We start from the raw sequence: 23686 nt of genomic DNA on the forward strand, positions 1-23686 counted from the left end.
TTATGAGATATTTAAGACCTTGCCTTTGAGAAGTTTACAATTTACTTGGAGTTTGAGGAATAAGACAGAGATATGAGAAATGAACTCATTATGAGACAGTGTGAGCTTTGTACCAAATCAGTGAGGCATGCAGTGAAGTCTACACAGGCCTTCAGAGCACTGGCTCCAGACCCATCTTTTCTCCTTTCTGCTTCTTCTAACCCTCTTGCAGCACACACCTTGATTTTCTTCTCCAGCTCCATGGCCTGTGTCTGCCACAGTGCAGCTTTGATCTTTGGTGATAATCAGGCCACAGATCGTTTTTAAAATATATCATTTTGCCTATGTGTAAGTCACATAAGGACAGCAGTTATTAACCTGGAAAGATAATTTTCAAAGAAAGGTTCAAAAAGTGTGATGAAGAAATGGCTGATTATTATTTATTTCTTGAGTTGCAAGTGATGGGACATCTTCTTTGGGAGAATGAACAGAAAGGCTAAGAGAACCCACAAAACAGAGAGATTAGATGGGTTGGAAAAGCAAAGGCCGTGGTGAGAGGTTTTTGGCTTACCCCTAAAGGAGGCTACGTCCTCAGACAGAGACTAGTTTCAGTTTTTAGGTTTTCAAGACTCTTATTCTGTTACTTGTCCCCGAAGCAACTATGCAAAGCTCTGATGGTTTCTTTCTTTCTTCCTTTCTTTCTTTCTTTTCTCTTTCTTTCTTTCTTTCTTTCCTTTCTTTCTTTCTTTCTTTCTTTCTTTCTTTCTTTCTTTCTTTCTTTCTTTCTTTCTTTCTTTTCTTCTTTCTCTCTCTCTTTCTTTTTTTTTTTACAGGGAAGCAAATTATAGTAGTTAACATTTATTAGTGCTTAATGTGCTAGACTTTCTTTGTTTCTCTCTCTCTCTCTTCCTTTTTTTTTTTTTTTTTACAGGGAAGTGAATTATAGTAGTTAGCCTAAATTTATTAGTGCTTAACATGTGCTACACTTTCTTTCTTTCCTTCTTTCTTTCTTTCCCTTTCTTTCCCTCTCTCTCTTTCTTTTTTCCTTTCTTTCTTTCTCTCTCTCTTCTTCCCTTCTTCCCTCCCTCCCTCCCCCTTCCCTCCTTTTCTCTCTGTCTTTCTCTCTCTTTCTCTCTCTCGCTCTTTCTTTTTTTTTTAACAGGGAAGCAAATTATAGTAATTAACATTTATCAGTGCTTAACGTGCTAGACTTTCTTTCTTTGTTTCTCTCTCTCTTTCTTTCTTTTTTTTTTTTTTACAGGGAAGTGAATTATAGTTAGTATTTATTAGTGCTTAACGTGTGCTAGACTTCCTTTCTTTCTTGTTTGCTTGCTTGCTTTCCCTCTCTCGTTCGTTCTTTCTTTTTTCCTTTCTTTCTTTCTCTCTCTCTCTCCTTCCCTTCTTCCCTCCCTCCCTCCCCCCTTCCCTCCTTCTTTTCTCTCTTTCAAACACTTAACATGAGATTTACCCTTGTCACAAAATTTTTAGTGCACAACACAGTATTGTTAACTACAGGCATGATACTACAGAGCAGATCCCTAGAACATGTCTATGGATGGAAGAATGGATAAAGAAAAATGTGGTGTACAGCATAACGTTATTTAGCCTTTTTAAAAAAGAAGGAAATCCTGCCATTTGCAATAACATGGATGGAACTGGAGCACATCATGCTGAACGAAATAAGCCAGACACAGAAGGACAAATCTGCTTGAATCAACTTACATGACAAATCTGAAATAGTCAAACTCACAGAAGCAGAGTAGAATAGTGGTTACCAGGTGCTGGGGAGGGGGAAATGGGGAGCTGTTGTTCAAGGAGTATAAAGGTTCAGCTCTCTTGGTTTCTTCTTATCCCAGCAGCAGCCCCTTGACAGGGGCCAGGGACCAGGCCTGGATTCTCAGCCTCTGGTTCTTCCCTGATAGGTCTGTGCCCCCTGGAAAAGTGACCAGTCACCTCCTCAAGAGCTTTCAACTCTCATTCATGGCTCTTTCCCCAGTGAGGTGTGTTTTCTTCCTGGGAGCTTGTGGAAAATCCCAGTCTGCTCTTCAGAAGGTTTGATTTAACCCTTTAGTCTCCCACCCCATGTACCTGTGGAATTTAGTACATCTTTTTTTTCTTTTTTGCAGTACGCGGGCCTCTCACTGTTGTGGCCTCTCCCGTTGCGGAGCACAGGCTCCGGACGCGCAGGCTCAGCGGCCATGGCTCACGGGCCCAGCCGCTCCGTGGCATGTGGGATCTTCCCGGACCGGGGCACGAACCCGTGTCCCCTGCATCGGCAGGCAGACTCTCAACCACTGCGCCACCAGGGAAGCCCTAGTACATCTTTTAATGGTGAAAACACACTCTTTGAGGCCATGCCATGCCCAATATTGTCACTGCAGGTTTTTGCACTGACATCAGCTCCGCTGGTTTCTGTCTCACAGTAGAGGCCCTCTGCCTGCCCCCAGCCCAGGGTCTCAGCTTTCAGCCTTCACCCGTGATCAGTAGGGCAGGACGTCCCCAGTGCTCCTCTGCAAGGGGCTTCCTCCTCCAGAGTTTTACAGTCTTAATCTTATTCCTCATGGCTTCTCTGATTCTTTGAAATACCTGTTTGTTTGTTTCAATTTATCTTGCTTTCCTGATTGTTTTTGGTGGAATAATTGTGGTGTCTTGAAGATTTCTCTTTTTCTCAGAAGCAAAAGTCCTCAAAATGTATTTTCAAATTTGCTGGAGGTAGAGATCTAACATTTTTGCCTCAAAACATTACTAGGCTGTGTTGGGCAGAACCAACCAATCAATCAACCAACAAATAAATAATTTTGGGTGGAGGTGTCAAGATTTCACAACCAGTTACTATGTAGCTAACTGAGTATTTCTAAATCAACAATTGACATATAACTTTTTTTATATATAGCATTGAACAACTTGGACCCAGTGGCAGAGCTGTTATTAATGTCTACATTAGAAAGGGATTTAAATTTCTTCCCTGCTCCATTTTTTTAAGAAAAAAAGACTGGACACCAAATACCACCTGTTTCACCAGTAGTTTTAAAACATACGAAAGAAATAAAAGGGAAAAAAATGAAGCTACTGAATACTTCTTGGAGGAAAGCAATCTTTCTTATTTCTCTGATTTCTGTAAGACCCATTGCTTAACTGTAACACTGCTCAACTTCGCTCTAGACGGCTAGCATCGTTTTGTGAGGAAGGAAAATTCTACTGTCCCAGCCTGGGTCTCAATGTGCCTGTCCCCAAAATGAAGGGGTTGGATTACATGAGAGCGAAAGTGTTTTTTCTTTGACTTCCTTTATGGGATGAGATTTCTTTTTGAGATTCACACGGTTTTTCCTTAATAAATCAATTTGCACAACGACACTTACTTTTAAAAATTCTGTATCAGTGAGTGTAATGCTTCTTCCCAGCCCCAGGTTTATCCATTATCTAGAACTTCTCTAACTTAGTAAAACTATAGTAGTATATTCCTAGTACAGAAAATCTTCATTATTATCTTATATTCTGCTCTGCATGGCAGGATTCCCTTCAGAAACTTTCTGGGGCTATTCTAACGAGGACTCAAAACTGAGCAAAGCTTCATTCATCTGAAGTGAAGCCAAAGTTGACTTAGACTTCAAGTTTAAGTTGATGCAGTGATTAACTGCTTAGATGAAACAAACATTGAATAATACATATTTTAATGCTTAAAGACTGTAATTCATTTTAAACATCATATTATGCTTTATCTTTTTCTGGAAACTTTTAAGTGGCTTTTGAACATCAGAAATAAAATTTTGACCTCCATCATCTGTGATCAACAGACCCACAGATGTTCATCTGTCAGAGAGATTGTTGGGCGTTTCTTTTCAATGGTTGGGATGCAGTGCAGGCGGTCTAGATAATCAATACCGCTACTTCATGGTGTGTTATAATCCTGTGCTGCCCTGCTCAGGAAGCCCAAGGCAATATTCAATGATTTAACTTAGGAGGCTTGGATTCTAGCCAAGCTTTACCAGCAGCCAACTCAAAGACTGTCCAGAATCACATGGCTCCTCTGGGCTTGACTTAATCTGATCTGTAAAAACGTGATGGGACTTGGGGTAGGATGTTGTAGTCTCACTGGTTCTCAAGAAGAAACAGAGAGGGGATAATTTGACTTCCTAGGAGTTCTGGGAGTCGTGGAAGGCAGTTGGAAAGCCTGAGATGACGTATGTTAAACTTTCCACATAGAGAAGAACTGTTTCAACCCAAATGCTCCTGAGTCCTTTCCCTTGGGAGAAACACCAGCAAATGGGTGCTCATGTTGTTTTTCTGGCATTAGTATTCTTTCTTTTTTTTTTTGGCTGGGCAAAGACATTTACAACACTTTATTTCTAGCACCCCAAGTGCTAGAAATCCTATAAATTGGTAGGAAAAGACAGTCCAATAGAAATGTGGATAAAAGAACATAAATAGACATTTCACAGAATGATAATTTTAGATGGCTAGTAGACATCTGAAAATTGAAAAAATGCAAATGAAAGCAAGAATGAAATACTATTTTTTTTAACCCATGAGATTGAAAATTAAAATGTGTCATGCATCCCTACATTGCTGGTGAGTGAATTGCTGGAAATTGGTGTGGGAAATGGCATTAGTATTCTTAAGACGACTCCCATGGGGGCTTATTCTGTCTTTCCCTAGCAAGTTCACATGAATTCCCCTATTCCCATACTAGAGACACCTTTCTAGAACTCACATCAAGAATGCCCATCTATAGGGCTTCCCTGGTGGCGCAGTGGTTGAGAGTCCGCCTGCCGATGCAGGGGACACGGGTTCGTGCCCCGGTCTGGGAAGATCCCACATGCCGCGGAGCGGCTGGGCCCGTGAGCCATGACGGCTGAGCCTGCGCGTCCGGAGCCTGTGCTCCGCAACGGGAGAGGCCACAGCAGTGAGAGGCCCGCGTACGGCAAAAAATTTAAAAAATGCCCATCTATAAATTTCCCAGCTTTCCTCCTTCAGACTTCTCTGAAATTATGTCAGGATTGCAAAGGTTTTTTTCTCTAATCATGTGGTTATCAAGCATGTAAACTTGCTTCACTCTCTGGTCATTTTCATTTTCAGAGTCTGATAAACTGACTCTGGGTTCCTTTTTCTTCCCCCCAGAAGACAAGGTCATGGGAAGCATTTTCCTTCTGAATCGGAGTACTCCTCACCAAGCTAAAATGCCTTTATTTCCACAATCCTTTTCAGTGAGTCTTTGTTCCATGAAGCCTCCTCTTGACAGTCTGCCCAAGGGGCTTAGGATGAGGTTTGAGGAGAGTGGATGGGAGTTTGAAGGACTCGGTCCAAGTTATTGAGCCAGGCTTTCTTGTTCAGCTTCCTCCTCCTTAACCCCTTATCCTTCCACGAAGGTGGACATGCCCTTCTCAGTAACTTCCAACCAGTGTTTACCAGTTTGACGAAGTAAGGCACAAACCAAGAGAAATAAAACTTGCTGAATCTATCGATATCCACCCTTGACAATATCATGAGAGAAGTTTTGCTGCTTCTGTTGATCTCCTCCCCGTCCCCCTTCAGTCCCCGGCCCCTTCCCCCTCCCCCTAGTGGCTTCTCCCCTTCCCATTCCCCTTCGGCGGCACACCCAGCGTTTCCTCTGTGATTCTTCAAGCTCAGAGTCTCCTCTGGAACATTGTCTTGCTGGTTCTTTCAGTCAGTGTTTATGCCTCACATCTTCCTGGGTTCTATTCTCTATCAAGCGTTCCATCTTAAAAGTTCAAGGCTGGAAGGTAACTGTGCGGTGATCTGAAACCATGACCTCATTTGACAGATCAGATCAAGGCTGTCCATATAAATATAAAGCGAGTCACGATGGTAATTTTAAATTTTCTAATAGCCACACTTAAAAAAATACAGTAAAAAGAAATGTGAAATTAATTATATATTTTAATCAACCCAATACTTCGGGAATAGTATCATTTCAATGTGAATTCAATATAAAATGTACTGAGATATTCTTTTTCTCATTTTAAGTATCTGAAATTGAGTATGTATTTTACATTTACAGCATACTTCAGTGAGGGCTAGCTGCATTTCTGGGGCAGAGTTGCCAACTGTGGCGAGGGGCCACTGCTGAGACGGCATAGGATTATAGCAGCAAAGTTTAGGGGGAGCAAATGACTCGCTTAAGGTCATAAACTAGTTGACAGCAGAGCCGGTCTCTTGATCTCTGCTCTGATGCTTTTCTTGAAACAATGTCTGATTCTGACAGTGATGATCCTTAGGATGTGCCTTGAAGTGGAAGATGGATTCTACGAATCTAGAATGACTTGGTGAAAATCTATAGTGGTTTTAGCGTAAGGCTAAAAAGAAGGTTATACCTTCTAGTAGCTTCTGTTTTATGACATTATTGTGATAAGAGGACGCTTGTGACCAGAACATTTTATTTCCAGTGATATTGATGGACAAAATAAGTTAATTTGAATTGCAGTGTGAATATCTGTCTTCTTTCAGATCTATTTCGTTAGTCTATTATCTATGTCAATGTCTAAGTACTAGGAAATTACTGCTTATTTCCATGAAAATCTATCAAAATGTACATTTTAACAGTGGTTTGTATGTGCGGGGAGATCACTGTAGCTTCTCCATCTATGCTTCATGACCAAGCCTCAGGGCTTGGCTCTGACTTTGCTTTTTTTTAAAAATTTTTGCCGTGCCATGTGACATGTGGAATCTTAGTTCCCTGACTAGGGATCAGACCCATGCCCCCTGCACTGGGAGCGCGGAGTCTTAACCACTGGACCACCAGGGAAGTCCTGGGCTCTGGCTTTAAAACTCCCATTATATTAAGCCTGTTTCAGGACTACCTGTGCATGTGGGACTCCATAGATAAAGGCTGGGGGGTCTAAAAGTTCCACACCTAATTCTGAAGTATGAAATTTGATTCAGGCCAAAATAAACATTCCCAAAACCTAAATTGCATTATATTCAAAGTGATTAGGAATCACAGTGAACTAATGTCTCTGGTACTTGGCTTGAAATCCTCACTCTTACTCGCTGTATGCTCTTGAGGATATCACTTTCTTTAGTATTGGTGCCCTTTATAAATGGCAAGGAACGGTATCTACCCTACTTACTATGTACGACTTCATTTTCTAAGGTGTGTTTTAGACCTAGGGGATGCACTATCAAAAAGGGATTCTATGGTCAACTGAATTTGAGAAATTCTGAATACTCTTAGAGATTCAAAATGTGTAACAGTATTTTAAAGACCTGGGTAGTCTTGCAGACAAAGAATTTTTTAATTTAACTGAACATTTCCTAAAAGTGTTTTTAAGCCAGGAATTATTTGATCTTTTTCTCACCCACCACCTAGTCCATGGAACATACTTAGAGAAATGTTGTCATGGAGGATTTTAAAGGCAAAGTGGACAAAGATATATGAAAGATATTTTGATGTCTAATAATCATTTCTCAAGCATAAGTTGTTAAAACACACATTGAAGAGTGTCTTGCTGTCCCAATATGCACCTACAGATCCCCCAACACTGCACTTTCTCCTGGAAACACACAAAGTTTAATATTACTACCTATTTGCTCACCTTCTCTTGACATCAATTAAACAACAAATGTAATACGGTAAGAAAATTTTGGCCACACAAAAAGCCAGATTTCAAGATTCTAAAACCATCACATTCTTGAGTATTTCACCCCATACTCCCCTTTTTCTCTCCCTCCTCTCCTGTATCTTCCACTTTCTCCATCTTCTCTTCCTCCCCCCACTTCCCTTTTCCTTCACTCTCTCTGATGACCCAACATAGCCTTTTGGTCTAGATCAACTAAGTTTTATGAGCCCTTAGTTATTGAGAAGAGTGCTATGCTAATTCTGGGATCAAAAAGAGATATGACCTAGACATTGCTCTCAAAACCCTTACTTTCTGGTAAAGAAGATGTACATGTAAAACATACTCTAGCTGAGTGTGACCCATGTAATGATGGGATTATCTCTAAGGTACAGGAAGTAGCCTTGACATTGGAGGGGCTGACCTTGCTGGGAAAGTTGGAAAGGACCTTGTTCATTGAATGCTTCATAAAGCAGGGGATGTCTGAGCAAGTGTGTCAGCAGTTCCTAGGCAGTCAAGGATAGGAAGGTGGATCCAGTAGAGAGGGCAGAGTGTGGGAAGCCACTGAGGCATGAAAGAACAAGGTGTACACTGGACATGCAAACCATCCAAGTAATTCATGGAACTATGGAGAGAGGCAAGCTAAGGTTACATCATGAGGGGCCTTGTATCCCTACCGCCCTTTGGTGAGTGGCCTTCTAACATTTTTCAGCCTTGAAACTCCTTGACATTTTATCTGGAAGCCCAGAATTTGCTTGGCAGTTGGTCTAGCAAAAACAAGGCAAGGGAGGTTGTACAGGGTACCATTTGAAAGCCACTGCAATGAAACATCGTCATATCTGTGTTTTCTAGCAGAAACTTAATAAGTTTTTGTTAGAGAATGAAAGTTTTCCCAAACCGGGGAAAAGGAAAGGGGTGAAGGAAAACAGTCACTTTCTCAGATGCTATTTTAGATGAAAGGCCAGGATGCACCTTTCCGTTCAGTCACACATGGAAGCAGCTTTCAAGAAAAAGAAGTGCTGATGTACATTAGCTCACTCTGCTATTAAGTGTGCTGGAACATACTTTAAAAACAGTTTAGAACTAAAATCATATGCATTGATGTCTTCTATTCCTTTGAGGACTTTTAGTGGCAGACGAGTCTGAACTGCATTTATTCACGTGGAGGCAGAATTATCTTTGATTACCAAGTGCTTTCTGCTTCCGTGAAAGCTATAATAAACCACTGCTGGGTCCATTGGGGTAGGTGTGGGCTTGTGAAATCCAAGATGGGGAGGGTTTGGGTGAAAGGAAATTTCTTACGAATATTATAAAAATTGGTTTGAACTTGAAAGCGTTAGAGAGAGAAAGCTCTGGGTTACTTTCATTGACATCCCTGGGTTGGCATCCCTCAGGAGACAGTGCCATGCTTACATGGGTGTCTTCCATCAACCTCCACCTGATGTGAAGGGTTGTTACGTCTTTAGCTCCGTTCATGGCAATGCCAGAGACAAACACAGAAGAATATTCTGACCTGGCTTTGTGAGTTATTTAATCCATATCTTGGCTCTTTTGTTCTATATAAACAGAAATGCAAAACTGGAGGCTTGGTATGTTTTGCTTGTTTCATTTTTAAATTCCTTTTCATTTTTTTACAGAGTAATTCATCTTCACTATGGGTTAGTTTAAATAACTACTATCAACCTTTTCGAGTATATATTTATATCTTTCTAGATTTTTTCTTACACATTCATATTACAGTGTTTCTTTGAAAAATGAGATCATGTGGCACAAATTGTTTTGTTACCCACTTTCCTCACTTTAAATACATCAAAAGCAAAAATAATTTTAAAGTCAATATATATTTCGTTCTACGACATCGCTTTTATGTGGATGCGTGCTATTTGTTTATAAAGGTAGACCCCAATTTATTTAAACAAACTCTTATTTTTAGACATTTGGCTTCCAGGCTTGCCCTATTAAAACAGTGCTAGGAAACATCCTACTAGCTACATTTTGCCTTCATTTATCCTTGTCTCCTTAGAATAATCTACTCAAGTGGAATTTCTGGTTCAGAGGCTCTGTATACTGTCAACGCTGTTGGCATGCTTTATAAAACTGTCCTCGGGAATGAAGGTTATTCTTGTTTATATTCCACATGTGAATGTAGGAGGGCACTTATTTCCAATCAACATTACCAGTTCTAGTAAATATTGTTTTGGTCAGTTTAATACCATTTTAAATTCCTGGGTCTCCCTACTTCCTCCACCTGTTGGGTCTAATAGAACATGCCCTCCAAAGGATGGGGTGAGGAATCAGAGATACATGAGGTGAAGAAGGGCTGTGCGGGAGGGGCTCAGTGATGTGTTCACAGTTGATTTAAGTTCAGTTTGAAGATTCACCTCATAGAAGTAGTTTGTTGATGGGCTTAACGTTGGAACTGTAGAAGCTGCAGCACGAGGAGGAGCTTATTTACAACAAAGGTGATTCTCTGCATCCCGAGGAAGGTCCTTCATCAGGTAGAGAGAAACGGATGCCTCCAGAACTCTGAAAGTCAGTTGGAAACAGTGCAAGTCAGAGTGGCTTGAGAAGTGGTGCAGGGAATCCAAAAGGGTGGACAACTTAAAAGTAAACCTAATCGTTGGCCAAAGCTTGGAAATACAAAAAAGAGAAAAACGATCCCCTGTTGGGTTTTTTTCAATGAACTACATTTTGGCATTGTGCCATTGCCCTGTATGGAACACTGCTTATTTTTTTCTGGATTGAAAAGCAATAGGGCGGAATGGTGAACCATGTTGGGCATGGAGAGTCTGAATACTGGCCCTGCCATGTGCCAGCTCATTGAGTTTGAGTTATTCTCTAAACTGTTTCCAGGTCTATGAGGAATGATGATGATACAATGTAGGGCTGTGTGAGGATTAGATGAGATAGTTTGCAGAAGTCAGCACAGAGCCTGGAATTAGTAACCCGCCCGCCAATGCAGCTGTTTGCTTACTTTGACACTGTGTCTTCAACTCACACAGAGTCTGCTTGGATTCCCTGAAGGTGACTCACTGGGTCACAGAGGGCGACAAACTTTGCCCCACTATTTACCCCTTCCACAGTGTCCCGATGAGCAGAGAACATGGGAGAACTTTCTTTCCTGTTCTTTTTTTTTTTTTTTACATTTTTATTGGAATATAATTGCTTTACAATGGTGTGTTCGTTTCTGCTTTATAACAAAGTGAATCAGTTATACATATACATATGTTCCCATATATCTTCCCTCTTGTGTCACCCTCCCTCCCACCCTCCATATCCCACCCCTTCAGGCGGTCACAAAGCACCGAGCTGATCTCCCTGTGCTATGTGGCTGCTTCCCACTAGCTATCTACCTTACGTTTGGTAGTGTATATATGTCCATGCCTCTCTCTCGCTTTGTCACAGCTCACCCTTCCCCCTCCCCATATCCTCAAGTCCATTCTCTAGTAGGTCTGTGTCTTTATTCCTGTCTTACCCCTAGGTTCTTCATGATATATTTTTTTCTTAAATTCCATATATATATGTTAGCATACGGTATTTGTCTCTCTCTTTCTGACTTACTTCACTCTGTATGACAGACTCTAGATCTATCCACCTCATTACAAATAGCTCAATTTCGTTTCTTTTTATGGCTGAGTAATATTTCATTGTATATATGTGCCACATCTTCTTTATCCATTCATCCGATGAGGGACACTTAGGTTGTTTCCATCTCTGGGCTATTGTAAATAGAGCTGCAATGAACATTTTGGTACATGACTCTTTTTGAATTATGGTTTTCTCAGGGTATATGCACAGTACTGGGATTGCTGGGTCATATGGTAGTTCTATTTGTAGTTTCTTAAGGAACCTCCATACTGTTCTCCATAGTGGCTGTATCAATTTACATTCCCACCAGCAGTGCAAGAGGGTTCCCTTTTCTCCACACCCTCTCCAGCATTTATTGCTTCTAGATTTTTTGATGATGGCCATTCTGACTGGTGTGAGATGACATCTCATTGTAGTTTTGATTTGCATTTCTCTAATGATTAATAATGTTGAGCATCCTTTCATGTGTTTGTTGGCCATCTGTATGTCTTCTTTGGAGAAATGTCTATTTAGGTCTTCTGCCCATTTTTGGATTGGGTTGCTTGTTTTTTTGTTATTGAGCTGCATGAGCTGCTTGTAAATTTTGGAGGTTAATCCTTTGTCAGTTGCTTCATTTGAAAATATTTTCTCCCATTTTGAGGGTTGTCTTTTGGTGTTTTTTATGGTTTCCTTTGCTGTGCAAAAGCTTTGACGTTTCATTAGGTCCCATTTGTTTATTTTTGTTTTTATTTCCATTTCTCTAGGAGATGGGTCAAAAAGGATCTTGCTGTGATTTATGTCATAGAGTGTTCTGCCTATGTTTTCCTCTAAGAGTTTGATAGTGTCCGGCCTTACATTTAGGTCTTTAATCCATTTTGAGCTTATTTTTGTGTATGGTGTTAGGGAGTGTTCTAATCTCATACTTTTACATGTACCTGTCCAGTTTTCCCAGCACCACTTATTGAAGAGGCTGTCTTTTCTCCGCTGTACATTCCTGCCTCCTTTATCAAAAATAAGGTGACCATATGTGCGTGGGTTTATCTCTGGGCTTTCTATCCTGTTCCATTGATCTATCTTTCTGTTTCTGTGCCAGTACCGTACTGTCTTGATTACTGTAGCTTTGTAGTATAGTCTGAAGTCAGGGAGCCTGATTCCTCCAGCTCCGTTTTTCGTTCTCAAGATTGCTTTGGCTATTTGGGGTCTTTTGTGTTTCCATACAAATTGTGAAATTTTTTGTTCTAGTTCTGTGAAAAATGCCAGTGGTAGTTTGATAGGGATTGCATTGAATCTGTAGATTGCTTTGGGTAGTGTCATTTTCACAATGTTGATTCTTCCAATCTAAGAACATAGTATATCTCTCCATCTATTTGTATCATCTTTAATTTCTTTCATCAGTGTCTTATAATTTTCTGCGTACAGGTCTTTTGTCTCCTTAGGTAGGTTTATTCCTAGATATTTTATTCTTTTTGTTGCAATGGTAAATGGGAGTGTTTTCTTAATTTCACTTGCAGATTTTTCATCATTAGTGTATAGGAATGCCAGAAATTTCTGTGCATTAATTTTGTATCCTGCTACTTTACCAAATTCATTGATTAGCTCCAGTAGCTTTCTGGTAGAATTTTAGGATTCTCTATGTATAGTATTATGTCATTTGCAAACAGTGGCATCTCTACTTCTTCTTTTCTGATTTGGATTCCTTTTATTTCCTTTTCTTCTCTGATTGCTGTGGCTAAAACTTCCAAAACTATGTTGAATAATAGTGGTGAGAGTGGGCAACCTTCTCTTGTTCCTGATCTTGGTGGAAATGGTTTCAGTTTTTCACCATTGAGGATGATGTTGGCTGTGGGTTTGTCATATATGGCCTTTATTATGTTGAGGAAAGTTCCCTCTATGCCTACTTTCTGCAAGGTTTTTATCATAAATGGGTGTTGAATTTTGTCAAAAGCTTTCTCTGCATCTATTGAGATGATCATATGGTTTTTCTCCTTCAATTTGTTAATATGCTATATCATGTTGATTGATTTGCATATATTGAAGAATCCTTGCATTCCTGGAATAAACCCCACTTGATCATTTACATTCAAGGTAATTATCGATATGTATGTTCCTATTCCCATTTTCTTAATTGTTTTGGGTTTGTTTTTGTAGGTCTTTTCCTTCTATTGTGTTTCTTGCCTAGAGAAGTTCCTTTAGCATTTGTTGTAAAGCTGGTTTGGTGGTGCTGAACTCTCTCAGCTTTTGCTTGTCTGTAAAGATTTTAATTTCTGCATCAAATCTGAATGAGATCCTTACTGGGTAGAGTAATCTTGGTTGTAGGTTCTTCTCCTTCATCACTTTAAGTATGTCCTGCCAGTCCCTTCTGGCTTGCAGAGTTTCTGCTGAAAGATCAGCTGTTAACCTTATGGGGATTCCCTTGTGTGTTATTTGTTGTTTTTCCCTTGCTGCTTTTAATATGTTTTCTTTGTTTTAATTTTTTGATAGTTTGACTAATATGTGTCTTGGCATGTTTCTTCTTGGATTTATCCTGTATGGGACTCTCTGTGCTTTCTGGACTTGACTAACTATTTCCTTTCCCATATTAGGGAAGTTTTCAACTATAATCTCTTCAAATATTTTCTCAGTCCCTTTCTTTTTCTCTTATTCTTCTGGGACCCCTATAATTCGAATGTTGGTGCATTTAATGTTGTCCCAGAGGTCTCTGAGACTGTCCTCAGTTCTTTTCATTCTTTTTTCTTTATTCTGCTCTGCAGTAGTTATTTCCACTATTTTATCTTCCAGATCACTTATCCATTCTTCTTCCTCAGTTATTCTGCTATTGATCACTTCTAGAGTATTTTTAATTTCATTTATTGTGTTGTTCATCATTGCTTGTTTCCTCTTTAGTTCTTCTAGGTCCTTGTTAAATGTTTCTTGCATTTTGTCTATTCTATTTCCAAGATTTTGGATCATCTTTACTATCATTATTCTGAATTCTTTTTCAGGTAGACTGCCTATTTCCTCTTCATTTGTTAGGTCTGGTGGGTTTTTTTCTTGCTTCTTCATCTGCTGTGTGTTTTTCTGTCTTCTCATTTTGCTTATCTTACTGTGTTTGGGGTCTCCTTTTTGCAGGCTGCAGGTTCGTAGTTCCTGTTGCTTTTGGTGTCTGTCCCCAGTGGCTAAGGTTGGTTCAGTGTGTTGTGTAGGCTTCCTGGTGGAGGGGACTAGTGCCTGTGTTCTGGTGGATGAGGCTGGATCTTGTCTTTCTGGTGGGCAGGTCCACGTCTGGTGGTGTGTTTCAGGGTGTCTGTGGCCTCATTATGATTTTAGGCAGCCTCTCTGCTAATGGGTGGGGTTGTGTTCCTGTCTTGCTAGTTGTTTGGCATAGGGTGTCCAGCACTGTAGCTTGCTGGTCGTTGAGTGAAGCTGGGTGTTGGTGTTGAGATGGAGATCTCTGGGAGATTTTCGCCATTTGATATTACGTGGAGCTGGAGGTCTCTTGTGGACCAGTGTCCTGAAGTTGTCTCTCCCACCTCAGAGGGCAGCACTAACTCCTGGCTGTAGCACCAAGAGCCTTTCATCCACATGGCTCAGCATAAAAGGGAGAAAAGGGAGAAAGAAAGAAAGAGGATAAAATAAAATAAAGTAAGATAAAATAAAAATTATTAAAATAAAAATTAAAAAATAATTATTAAGAAAAAAAATTTTTTTAATAAAAAAAAAATGGAAGGACAGAACCCTAGGACAAATGGTGAAAGCAAAGCTATACAGACAAAATCTCACAGAGAAGCATACACATACACACACAAAAAGAGGAAAAGGGGATAAAATAATATATCTTGCTCTCAAAGTCCACCTCCTCAATTTGGGATGACTCGTTGTCTATTCAGGTATTCCACAGATGCAGGGTACATCAAGTTGATTGTGGAGATTTAATCCGCTGCTCCTGAGGCGGCTGGAAGAGATTTCCTTTTCTCTCCTTTGTTCGCACAGCTCCCGGGGCTCAGCTTTGGATTTGGCCCTGCCTCTGCGTGTAGGTCGCCGGAGGGCATTTGTTCTTCGCTTAGATAGGATGGGGTTAAAGGAGCAGCTGATTCGGGGGCTCTGGCTCACTCCGGCGGGTGGAGGGAGGGGCACGGAGTGAGGGGCGGGCCTGCAGCGGCAGAGGCCAGCGTGACATTGCATCAGCCTGAGGCGCGCCGTGCGTTCTGCCGGGGAAGTTGTCCCTGGATCCCAGGACCCTGGCAGTGGCGGGCTGCACAGGGTCCCGGGAGGGGAGGTGTGGAGAGTGACCCGTGCTTGCACACAGGCTTCTTGGTGGAGGCAGCAGCAGTCTTATTGTCTCATGCCCGTCTCTGCGGTCCACGCTTTTAAGCCGCGGCTCACGCCCGTCTCTGGAGCTCCTTTAAGCCGCGCTCTTAATCCCCTCTCCTTGCGCACCAGGAAACAAAGGGGCAAGAAAGAGTCTCTTGCCTCTTCGGCAGCTCCAGACTTTTCCCCGGACTCCCTCCCGGCTAGCCGTGGTGCACTAACCCCCCACAGGCTGTTTCACGCCACCAACCCCAGTCCTCTCCCTGCGCTCCGACCGAAGCCCGAGCCTCAGCTCCCAGCCCTGCCCGCCCCGGCGGGTGAGCAGACAAGCCTCTCGGGCCGGTGAGTGCCGGTCGGCCCTGATCCTCTGTGCGGGAATCTCTCTGCTTTGCCCTCCACACCCCTGTTGCTGTGCTCTCCTCCGCGGCTCCGAAGCTTCCCGCTCCGCCACCCGCAGTCTCCGCCCACGAAGGGGCTCCTAGTGTGTGGAAACCTTTCCTCCTTCACGGCTTGCTCCCAGAGGTGCAGGTCCCGTCCCTATCCTTTGTCTCTGTTTATTCTTTTTTCTTTTGCCCTACCCAGGTACGTGGTGGTGGTGGGGTTCTTGCCTTTTGGGAGGTCTGAGGTCTTCTGTCAGCGTTCAGTAGGTGTTCTGTAGGAGCTGTTCCACGTGTAGATGTATTTCTGGTGTATCTGTGGGGAGGAAGCTGATCTCCACGTCTTACTCTTCCGCCATCTTCCCCCTCTCCCTTCTGTAAACAACTTTAAATTGCTTTCAGAACAAGGCAGGATAGAACGAAAGAAATAAAAGTAAAAGAGAAAATAAAGCTCATCACTGGTATACCCACTCTAAGGTAAATCCTGTTTATATATTGTAACTTTCTTCCTTTCCCCTTCCTTCTCATTGTCTCTACGTCCATCTGTCCATGTAGCTTACCTGCAGGCAGGCGGCATGTGATTTTCACACAGCCTTAGTCCATAAACAGTTTCCTTCGTCAGAAAAAGTTCATTGTAAAATGGCTTTTAATGGCCGTCTAGACATCTATCGTATAGATAAGCCACAGTTTATTAATTATTCTTCTGTCATTAAAATTTAGGTTTTCTTCCCTTTGCTGCATAACATTTATCTTTATAACTGTGATCACCATCATTCCTTATACATTTTTGCATAACCCTTTACTTTTGTTTGTTATAAGACTTTCATATACCTTACTGGCGATCATCTTCCTCCTATTCAAAGAAATGAAATTAAAGCATATAATCATCTGTACCTATCCAGCAGAGTTAGGAGCCAGGAGAGTGGTGTTCCCTGCACCAGCAAGGAAGCAAGTCTATAAAACATGGAATGAAAATATCTTCTCCCTTTGGCACGGCAGAGAGCTTCTCCAGGGAAGTTGTTGAGGAATACAGATTAGGTTTAGGGATGAATCCTTGCTACATGGTGCTTCCCTTTCCTCAAGCTTCCAGAGGCCGTCTCTGACGATTTCATCTAGGACAGGGGAGAGAAGCCTCGCTGGGCATGGCTTCTGGTGGGCCTGGAGCTCAGAGACTTCAGCAGACCTTCTTCAAAGACCTGATCCCTCCTTACCTGGTTTTCAACCAAAGCTAGAATCTGACACCCCCAGATATTTCTAGGGTTTTGAGCAGGATATTTTCCCCATTCAGTTGGGCAAAGCCTGAAGGGCATTTTTAAACAGGGGATCTTTGAGTTTTCAGCTTTTATCTTACATTGAAGATTAGGAGCAACATTTTAAATTCCTCTGCCTCAGAGGTCGCTGCCTGTAGCTTCCATGCCTTGTGACCTGCCTCTGTATTATGGGAGAATGTTCCATCTGCAGCTACTGACCATAGTTGCCTCTCAGTGTCTGTGGGGGATTGGTTTCAGGAACCCTCGAGGATCCCCAAATCTGTGGATGCCCAGGTCCCTTATATAAAATGGTGTAGCACAGTATCTGTGGGTGCAGAGGACCAACTGTATTTTGTTTCCTACCTGCTGCTGAAGTCAGACTCAGATCTCCTTCAGAAACTACCATGTTGTCTGCACAGATCCTTCTGGTGATGATGAGATCTGTGCTGGCAAACACAGCCCTTGCTTGTGCTGTTTTCCAAGAAGCAGGTCTGGGTGGACCCAAGACAGGTGTGCTAATCAGCGGTGCCACCTTGAACACCAGTTATGACCTCAGTTTTCGTGTCTGTGATAAGCAAAGTACTCCTTCCTCGTGGTGTTGTGATGAAGACTGAGATATATGTGGCTGAAGGAGATATTGTGAACATGCCTATCGCTTGACCAATGCCTCTTTTACCATAATTATTCGATTTTGATTCAAGTGTTTGACCTGGGCACACCTGGGAGGAGTCTCCAGGAGAGCAAATAATTACCAAACACTTGGTCTGTGGCTGTGACCAGCCCCAGGGCCTTCTCAACAAGCTGACAAGGTAGATACTAGCATCATCCCCGTGTCCATCGAGAAGTTACGAGACTCATCCAGGTTTAGAGCTAGAAAGAAACAAAGCCACGGTTGGAACTTAGGCAGTCTGGTTGTAGAACCTGTTCTCTTGTCTACCCAACTGCACTGCCCAAAACCCAACAAATGGTTAAGAATGTGTTTCTCTTTAAAGATGCACTGAAGCCCTGAGTGCAGTTGGCCGTGGGTACCCCTGGCCTGGTATCGCAACCCACTGCCAGCCCGTATCTCCCCCCTCCCTTCCGCCTGGTCACAGTCCCACCCTGGATGGCATTCCTGTGCCACCAGCTCCATTTATTCCTGACACAGTGTAAACGGGGACGCATGAACATGTGGTACCACCAAGGTGTTAACTTCTCAGTAGAGCCTGGCCCCAGGACACCCACGGGAATCAACCCCTCATGTTCCAAAGAAGGGGGGCCGTGACCCAGCACATGGGCTATGTAAACTGGGTCTTGTTCCGTGGAGGAAAATCCTGTGTGGATCCTTCCAGAAGAGACTGTCAAACTTTTATTTTTTAAATCTTCCATCACGCCATATTGTAATGGGTACACAGTGCTTTTACTTGGCATCAGTTACGAGTTGGTTTTGAAACAATTCAGTATTAAACCAGCGGGGATGATTACTGATCTCTCCATCCCTTTGGGGCAACTCTACCAAAAGGGGACAGGTTCCATTCTATTCCAATTTGTGTTGCTGTATATGCCCATCCGGCAGCACAGAAGGTGGCTTCATTAGCTAATACAGCGTTACCATATTTGTCATGAAACTCAGGTGCCTGCTTCCGGTGGCTCTGCCTTGCCATTGTTTGCTGAATGCTTTGAACTCAGAGGCAACAGTGCATTTTTGACCAGGGGAAACATCGTGGAGCTGAAGACAGAACTGCAGCAACTGCAGCTGCTAGTTTTTTGCACCTTCATATCAAGTACCCTTGCAAAGAGTTCTGAAAACGAGACTGTCAGACTTTTTGCTAAACTTCCAATTGTGGCATTTAGAGGCTAACTTTTATCCCACAAAACTTTTGAACTTACTTAGCAGTGTTTAGTTCACAAAGCATCTTCCCCACTTCTCTCTGTGGGGTCACCATAGGAAGTTCATGAGGGAGGCCAGATTTTTCCCTCTGTCCCTGGCTCTCTCTTCCCCACTCTTTGCTTTATTGAGTTCCTACACTGGGCTAAGCTTTGAGAATTAAAAAACAAAAAGACAAATCTTTCCCACTTTCCTGTTGAGTTCTCACAGGTTGTAAGTAGAGCTGTGCTTTAGAACTTGAGTCTCCCAATGGCCAAGCCAGGACACACTCTCCACTCAAGATGCCTTTCCAAACGGTCACCAAACTCTGCTTTCAGCATTGAGTCCTGAGCTCATAGGAGCCTCTTATCGGGATGATGGGCTCTAGGTCTGACCACCTGTGTCCCTAGGGAATGGCTCAGAGCAAATTAACTTGCATCTGATCAAAATTTTCTGAGGTCATTGTTAAGACTGACAGTCGCTGGTGGTGCCAAAGCCACTTTTTTTTTTAACTTTTTATTTTATATTGCAGTATAGTTGATTAACAATGTTATGTTAGTTTCAGGTGTACAGCAAAGTCACTTCTTGCAGAAACAGGAATGGCTAAAGTCAAGACTGGTGTGTCCTTCTGGTGCCTTTAAAACAGGACAAATCTCCTATAAACATAATTAATCCATTCATCCTTTAATTAATTGGTTCGTTCTGAAACAGGGATGCCCCCAGTGTGGTAATGGAGTATGCTTGCTGTGACCGTTCTGTCTCTAGAATACAAATGCTCACTCTCTCCCCTGTCCCCATCACACCAGCCATCAATACTGAGTAAAAGCCCTGACAAGTATTCAGTCCTCCCCTATAGAATCTTCCTCGTCCCTGTGCTGGGTCTTGCAGCCAAGGGTGGAAGGAGCGGGCAGTTCATTTCCGGTTGGCAAAAGAGGCACTGGTGGCTGAGAAGGAATTGCCCTTGGTGAGTTGCATCCATGCACAGTAACTGGTCCAAGTACCCCTCCCACAGTGGCTGCAGACCCAGGACGTTGTCGTCATTTTCTGCTGCAGTGAGTCTTCAGTTTAGGCTGCCCACTCCCCACTGGTGTGCTTAGGGGAGAGGGCATCTGATTGAAAGGGCACTCAGCAAAGATGTGGGCTGAGGCAGGCCAGCGGTGATGCTGCCACTTATTGGCATGGGACATCAGGAATGCTGGGTCGCAAGGAGGCGGGCAGCAAGCAGGTCTCTCCAGCAGAAGCCTTGAGCTACCAGGAGGAAAGGCTCCAAAGGCTCACCCAGGTCAGAGACTGGGTCCACTGCTAATGCTTCCATGCTGGTCTCTCAGGTCAGAATACGGACAGTTTTAGCTCGACCAGTTAACTGTGAGTTTTCAAGCATTGCTACCTCCTCCAGTGTCGGAGCTAAGACATGTTCAAGCATTCGTTACTTTAGGAACCCAGATCCACCCCTTCCTTTCCCTTACTGAGGATGAGCTTTTCTCTTTAGAACTTTGAAACACAAAGGGTCCCATCAGATCTTCTCGCTCAAGAGGATGGTCCTACTGGTCGCCCTTCTGAGTAGGCCACCCCAGGGGTTCCACAGAGATACTCATTCCTGCCAGTATTGTGACATGATTCGTCATATTCTCTTGAAAAAGAAACACTATTCCCACAGATAATCTGCCACTGTCCATCTATTCATTCATTCTATTCCCAAGGGCCATGAGCTTGTCAAAACACCATGGATATTCCAGACCTGGGCCCGTGATGAGCTCGGTCTTTTTCACATTTCTCACATTCCCCAGGATCTGCCTGGCTTCTGGCACCTGGACTTTGTTCCTTTTATTGGCTGGAGCACACTGCTCACGGTTGGTGGCTGAAGTGAGTTTCTTCACGCTTCTGGGCACGCTTAGGACACAGCTTGTACTTGACTCCTTGGCCCTTGGCCTTCCTGGTTCCTCTGGGCGGCTCCTCTGCATCCCCGGAGCCTTGAACTTCACTTGGGGGCCAGCCAGGCCTCCCTCAGCCTCCCGGAAGTGGTACAGCTTCTTGTGCTTCTGTGAGAAATGGTTCAGAGCCTGATAAACCCTGGGCAACACACTTTCTGAATTAGTTTATTTCTAAAGTGTGACTTTTGAAGTCATCTTTTCATGAGGGACGGGGCTGGGGTTTAGCTTACCTTGTTGGTAGATTATGAAAGATAAATGGCACTTGAGTCCATTGGAAAAGGGACTGTTCCTTCTTTCCTTTCATCCCTACCCCAGCACTGCCCAATGTCCAAAATGCCCTTGATCCCAGATGGCTCAATGAACCACGAACAATAAAATATAAAGAATTTCTCTGAACAAAAATGAATCCTTGCAATGACTAATTTGAAAGAGCACTAATTTACCATGAGGGCTTCTTCTTTGAGTCCTGTCTTGGTCACCAGCTAGCTAGGAGACCTGCACAGTCATTAACCTCTGGGACCCTCTTGTCCGCCCTTCATAAACAGAGGACACAGCATGAGTATTCTAAAGGGTTGTGCGTCATTAAGGATCAAACATGAACGGATAACCAGACCTTCGATTATATACAATTTCGTTTTTACTATTGGATAAACCTTGGTATTTAGAGAGTAACAGAATTATGTTGCTCTCTGTATAGCCATTTGAAGTTAGTCAGGCAGTGAATCTTAATTACCTACATTAGGTTAGCCTGGTAAAGTAAAATGAAGCCATTTCCACACATTGTCTTTCAATCTGCCATTAACAGCAGAGAGGGCCAAATAGTCATACACTTGGTCAGCGACCACTGCCTCCAGGGTGCTTTAATTCATGGCTGTATTTGCATCTCAGGCTAACAGAGTTTCCAGTTAAGGATAAGCCTCAACATTCTCTCTTGAAATAAGATTGAGAGAAGCGTAAGGACTCAGTAGCACAGACGACCCCACTCCGGCACAACATGTGAAATGGCAGCTCTTAAAAACCTTTCCTGGGCTTCCCTGGTGGCGCAGTGGTTGAGAGTCCACCTGCCGATGCAGGGGACACGGATTCGTGCCCCGGTCCGGGAGGATCCCACATGCCGCGGAGCGGCTGGGCCCGTGAGCCATGGCCGCTGAGCCTGCGCGTCCGGAGCCTGTGCTCTGCAACGGGAGAGGCCACGACAGTGAGAGGCCCGCGTACCACAAAAAAACAAAACCAAAAACAAAACCTTTCCTCAGGCTATGAAACCGCTCTGAGTCCACCACATTCCTCTTCCTTAACTCTTAGAATCTTGCATGTGCAAATATCTCAGCCTGAAATGACTGCCAGAGAAGGGAAATTCTGGGAGTAAGGTCATCCTTATTAAAATAGGATGCTTTACACTGTCTGGATTTGGATGGAGAATTTCATATACCCCTTCTCCACAACATAGAGCCAAAGAATTTTAGGGACCACCTAATTCATCTCATCAGGGCCATTTTGCTGATAGGAAAACTGAGTCTCGGTGGGGTCAAATGTTTTGTCCACAGTCCTGCAGCAGCTAGTAGCAGATCTAAAACTAGAACCCAGGCTTCTGACTCCTAGTCTATTACTAAAAAGTGTGTGCTTGGTTTGATGAAGGAATTTAAAATTCTGGGAGTGGAAGGGAAAGAATTTCAAAGGATTAACCAAAGAAAAGAAAGATTTCCCCAGATGGTCTCTAAGACCTTTGATGCAGGCAAAGCCTTAGAAATGGATCTTGGTTAAGTTTCCTTGTGCAGCTGTGCAGACTTACACTTCTCTTTGTACCTGGGAACGTGGTGCATTATTCATGCAAACAGAATCTGTTTGTTCTGAGACTTTGCAGAGAAGGAAAACATAAGTTAATGACAAAATTAAGAGAAGAAATGATCACGGCTGCGCTTTGGCAGAGCAACCCTGAACAGCCACCTAAAGTTAGTGGAAGCCCTCCTTGGAAAAGGAGCCCAGGTGAAGACCTTAATGAGAGCAGTTCTATTGATGCGTCTAGAATCCTACCTGCAGTGCTGTGCTGCCTCTGGTGTCCCTGCCTTTCAAGTTTGAAGGCATTTAAGTACTAGACACCTCAGTGGAAATGATGTGAATTCTTTTTGGCCTTATTGTGTGTTTTAAGTGTGCAAAATAAGTAAATGTTTTCACGCTGTAAGATGTTAGGATGGTTCAGTGAGGTAGGTTAGAGGGCTTTATAAAATGGAAATATCTGAATGTGGAAAGGATGACTATTAACCACTCAGTAATAATAGGCACTTGCTTCAAGTCTAGGCACTTGCCAGGGATCACAGTTTATTAAATATGTGGAACAGAATTTCTCAACAGGTGATTTCACGTGGACTCAGGCGACTCATCTGAAGCCCTTGACAAGTGTATACATATAGGCCCCCTTCCAGGCCTGCTGTAGCCAATTCTCTGGGGATGCATTTGAACCTTTGCATTGCTAACTTGCTTCCTGGGGGCTTCTGATACAGGAGACTACCCTGGAGGATGGAAACTCTTCTGCTTTTGTATTCAAAGTTGCTTACTTCGTAAGCATAAGCACCTAAGCGTCTATGTTTGATGCATAGAACTGAACATGAGCTTAAATTAGGTCGAAAGATGGTTTGAGGCAAGTTGTGACTGGCTTTGTTTTCCATGCTAGATAACTGAGGCTTTACTCAGTAGGAATAGTTAGCTAAGAACTAGCTTTGAGCAACATAGAATACTAAACTTGATTTCTAGAAAAATAAACCTGATAGACAGCAATGAGAAGACCAATTTCAGTAATCCAGAATTGGTTCTTAGTGACTATTTCTCATCTTTTTATTTTACTGAAAAATCATCTGGTAGGAAAGAAATGTCTCAATTC

The 23686-nt window shown here is 42.9% G+C and overlaps 1 pseudogene; it reads right to left on the reverse strand.

Annotated features, from left to right (window-relative positions):
• Positions 1 to 18424: 18424 nt before the first annotated feature.
• LOC113624152 (cytochrome c oxidase subunit 7B, mitochondrial pseudogene) lies at positions 18425 to 19525 on the reverse strand (annotated as a pseudogene).
• Between the last annotated feature and the right edge of the window lie 4161 nt (positions 19526 to 23686).

The sequence above is a fragment of the Aethalodelphis obliquidens genome, unplaced genomic scaffold (assembly GCF_003676395.1).
Source record: "Aethalodelphis obliquidens isolate GAN/ISIS:26980383/991018 unplaced genomic scaffold, ASM367639v1 scaffold12, whole genome shotgun sequence".
Classification (NCBI taxonomy): Eukaryota; Metazoa; Chordata; class Mammalia; order Artiodactyla; family Delphinidae; genus Aethalodelphis; species Aethalodelphis obliquidens.